At 38.3% G+C, this 4,620-nt stretch overlaps 1 long non-coding RNA gene across 1 annotated transcript in view; it reads left to right on the forward strand.

The window, feature by feature from the left end:
• The window catches only part of LOC116185151, a 21,645-nt gene that overhangs the window by 370 nt on the left and 16,655 nt on the right, over positions 1-4,620 (forward strand). Inside the window, exon 2 of the long non-coding RNA XR_004149923.1 lies at positions 352-357. This is a non-coding gene — a long non-coding RNA (uncharacterized LOC116185151). The remainder of the gene's footprint in view (positions 1-351; positions 358-4,620) is intronic.

A 4,620-nucleotide genomic window follows, 5' to 3' on the forward strand; every position in this document is an offset into this window, starting at 1 on the left:
GAGAGAGAGAGAAAGGAGAAGGAAACTTGTATTTTAAATAAATCTGGAATCCGGTGTGCTATTTATACGTCCACGCTATGGTATACACCTTAGCGCGCGCCGCTTGTTTATTTTCCGTGTTGCGAGCACGTAACTTGCATCACTTCCGCCGCGTCTGCTCGATAGCGTAATCCGTGAACGATAATTAACACGCGCGCAGCGCCTTCCCTCGGCGCGCGTGTTTACCCCCGTGCTTTGTAATTCCCAATAAATATATATCCGTGTATCGCCCCCCTCCTCTCCAACCGAGTTGAATTCGTAACGCCGTTTCTTCGATTTAATTTGCTTTGCGCTCCAACGGTGATTCTCGAGGGCTCGGTTTGACGCGATAACTCGAGAGATGATTCTCCGGCACCGCTTGGATCGATGCCGCAATTCGAACGATATATACCTACGTTTGATTTTTTTAAAATATCGAATAGATTCTTAAGCTCTTCATATATATTATAAAATTTAGAATAATATATCGAATGGATAGATTTTTTTGTCTCAAATTAGACCAGGAATTTTTTTAGCCTGAAAGGAGTTTGACAGTCGTGGAAATAGAAATATTATTTTCAAAATTTTTGGGAATGGAATATGATAGTGAAATTCGAGTTTATTGATATTTATATGATTTTTCGTTTATTGAATAACGAAATTATTTCTATTCATTATGAGATTGACGATAGAAGGAAGGAAAATAAAAGGTGAAAAATAAGAACAATTAGACAGTGAATGTGAAAACACGTTATTGGGATTGTAACATTTGCTTCTCACAGCCAAATGACATTTTATCGCGACACTTGCCATGTCAAACCGAGGACCTTATCTTAAAATTGTTTTATTGTTAAAATATTGCGCGAAACGATATAAATATTTAATATAAATATAAATATTAATTATAAAATAATTAATATTCGACAAATTATTCTTTTTTATACGTAAAGATTCGTAAAATATTAAAATATAAAAGTTTTATACGTTAATTTACGCGTGAAATCGTTTTAAGTTAGCTAAGAAATTCACGAAACGAGAAACTTGTGTGGAGTTGGTTCGGCCGAGCAAAAAAAGCCTGGAGCGCAATAAAAACAGAAGAGGGCGAAGGTAGGTCAATAACACAGGCAACGCGATAGACAGAGAGCGCCGTTTGATTTTCGAGCCGCGCCACTTGTTCATAGGCCAACCAAACTTTTCCAAAAGTTCTCGCTTCGAGTTCTCCTCCACTCCTGACTCGAGTAATGCATTTCGAAAACTCGCGATCGGGCAAACACTCGTTCTCGAGTTCTTCATGATAACTGTGAAACGCGTGACGCAGAAATAACGAAAATTCTCGTTTCGAAATTCGGCGGAGTGAAGCAAGGAGTATCGTTTTTTTCCCCTCCTTCGTCTTTTACGATTTAACTTTCGCTCGATATATTCGATATATATATACATATATAGTGGGTAACGAATTATTCGAACGCCGCTTACATTTGCAATTTTGACGATCGAAATGTACACGTCGAAGAAACTCGTTTAAGACAATGAGATGTGTAGTAGGAGAGAAATCGATTCGAGATTATGTCAGCAAAATTTAAAAATGATTCATCGATTTATGCTGTAGTTATACATTTGTTATATACACGCGCTATTAATAGATTGCAAAAGATTGCAATAATATTCGAACGCTGTTGATAGTTGATAACTGATACGTTGTTGATAGTTTTTATACATTTTAGCCAGAAATGTAAACACTGGTACTAAGCGAGAGCGTTTTTACGATTAGTCGATGTCGAGCCATCGTTCCATTAACGTGAAAGTGTGTGGTATAATGTTCAAAATGAAAATGTGTGAAGCACAAAAGTGCGAACGAGAAACTATCCTTCGGTTGTATAAGGATGGGAAATATATAAGCGAGATAGGAAAAATTGTAAACAGAAGTAAGTCAGGTTCAGGTCGACCGAGAGAACTAACCGAAGGAGAGGGAAAAAAATTATTATTCGCGAATGTATACGTATATATGTATATCGTTCTCGGTTGGAGGAATTTCTAGTTTTCCTCGAGCGAGAGCAATAATATCGTGTGATACGATTGCGGACGATATCGAGGCATTGATCGTTCCTTCGATTATACACCGTTTAGAACGCGCACTTGCGTGTAATCGATTGGAAAGTGGATCGCCACTCGAGGTGATTAACTCGAGGGAAGATAGATAAAACGAGCGTGCGCGAGTTCCTTTTTTTTTTTTTTTTTTTTTTTTTTTTTTTTTTTTTTTTTTTTTTTTTTTTTTGTAAACAAATTTATATCGACGTATCCTCTCGAGCTTCTTATCCCCGCTTCCGTGGAAATTGTAAAAGTGCGGTATCGAGCGAGCCCTACGTATGAATAAATAAAAGTGTACCGTTCACCGTTTCCACTTCCCATTTCCACCCCCATCATTTATTCCGCTCTCCGGCTTTTTTCGAACGATCCTCCAACTACTTCTCTTCCCCTCCCCTCCCTCCATCGTTATGTAAACACGTCCACACGCGAAAATTACCCTCTCGTCTCGTTAAAAATTTGCACCAGCCTGGAAACTCGACCTCGCATTCGAGGAGATGAGCAAAAGTTGAAGTTGAAATGGGAAAAGGGATTGGAAAAAAGGGAGGATTGCTCGTTGTTATCGCGTCCCTTGTTCCTCGTTGCGCGTTTCGAGTGAAAATACTCGCTGTATTCTACTCGATGGATCGCAGTCTTTCCTTTTCGTTCGATCCCCATAAATCGCACACCGTTCGATCAACATCGTCCCCTCCACCCCTTGTTCGAGCAAACTAGAGGCCGCCTGTCGTTGATAAGCCACCTCTAATTTATTCGTCTCCTTCGCGGTCGTGTATTGAAACGGCCTCTTGAGGTAGAATTCGTTTTTTATTGCCTTCGAATATCATCGTATCCCTTCCTCTCTTTTAACCTCTGCTCCTGATCGCAAGAGGTGACGAACATAAAAAAGACGAAGCAAGCTCGAGTAGATTGGTTTTGAACCAATATTTGTATGGTTTCCAATGATCGGTCAATTTTCGCCATTTTCCTTTTTTCGAAATTAACCCTTCGCGCTCGACGATTTTTTTTTTTTTAATGAAGGGCAACTCGAGATGCTTTTGTTACAGTAAAATGATTTATAAGGAATATTCACGAATCGATGCTGCGCTCTTGTTAATTGGAGATTTAACGAGATCTAGCGTAATAAAGAGTTGAAATGCAGAGTTGATTCGAACGATAGGACTTAATTGGGCGAAATTATTTTTTTCCAAATTTTGAGTTTACCGCGCATATTGTAATAAATAAATTAAATAATAATAGAAATGCGTGTGTTATAAGATAAATTAGAATTAATATTAATATAATAATGGCTAGATTAAAGAATTTGTCCAGTGACGAGCGTTCGGTTGTGCTCGTACGTGTTATGTGATAAACAAAATTAATTTAAAAAAAAATAGAAAGTTTCTTCTGACAAATTGTTACATTTGTAAATTTCTAACACGAATTACTTGACTTTAATTTACAAAAAAAAAAAAAAAAATAAAAAACTTATCGATAATTTCTAATCATTTAAATTAAAATAAATGTTTAGAAATGTTATCAAATTGAAATTTAAACGCTTCTTAATAAATTTATCGATCATTATGTATCGATCAGTTCTCTGCCTCTAAATACGTATTTTTCTTTAATCTGTTAAACGTTTAAAAAAAGAGATATAAAATTTTAACGATATAAAAGTTTTAACGTATGCTTGTTACATCGAAACAATTATTTTTTTGAAAATGAATTTCGTCCACCATTGCTCGAATGTGCGCCACTCGCGCCTCTCGAGCACGAAGGGTTAATAGCAGCAGTCAAATTTCACTTCACTCGCGATTTACAATAATAAATTTCCACGAATGATCGAAGAAGAGGTAGAGAGAAAAAAAAAAGATGGCCGAATATGACGTAAGCATTCCGTCGATCGAACGGAATGGAGAGGAGAACGATCTCGAAGAAATTCCTTTCTCTCTCTCTCTCTCTTTCGCAAGACGAAAAAACGAATAAGGTAAAACGAAGCCTCTCGATACGATTCTCGGCTCGTAAAAAGTTGCGTGGAGCTTTTATTCCTGGTTGGACGACTCGGTTTTCTCGCCTTGCAAGGACTACCTGGCCATTATCGTATTATCTTTATCGCCTCTGTTCCCCCGATTGTCATTATCGTGATTATTATTTAAGGTCTGGTCGAAGGTACGGACAGGGCCGATCGAGGCGACACTCGTGCCCAGTGTTTTTCGCGAAAGGAAAATCTCGGCGAAATCGTAAAGAGGAGAAGATACGACCTTGCATTCCTTCTATATCTGCCCACGGACCCTACGCCCTCCTCCTCTCGTTTCTCCATCGTTTCTCGATCCTTGCACGCGGTGGGTGGAAATAGTGAGAGAGAGAGAGAGAGAGAGAGAGAAACCTTCCTTTTATCGCCGCGACGCGAAATCTCTTTTAATCGTGGCGCACGCCACGCAAATTTCCATTGGCAAATCTGCGAATTTATCATCGTTCGTGCACTATAAAAAAAAAAAAAAGAAAAATTTTTGCATCTTTCTTCGTTACCGCACAACACAGTCA

This window comes from Apis dorsata, unplaced genomic scaffold, assembly GCF_000469605.1.
Source record: "Apis dorsata unplaced genomic scaffold, Apis dorsata 1.3 scaffold_111, whole genome shotgun sequence".
NCBI lineage: Eukaryota > Metazoa > Arthropoda > Insecta > Hymenoptera > Apidae > Apis > Apis dorsata.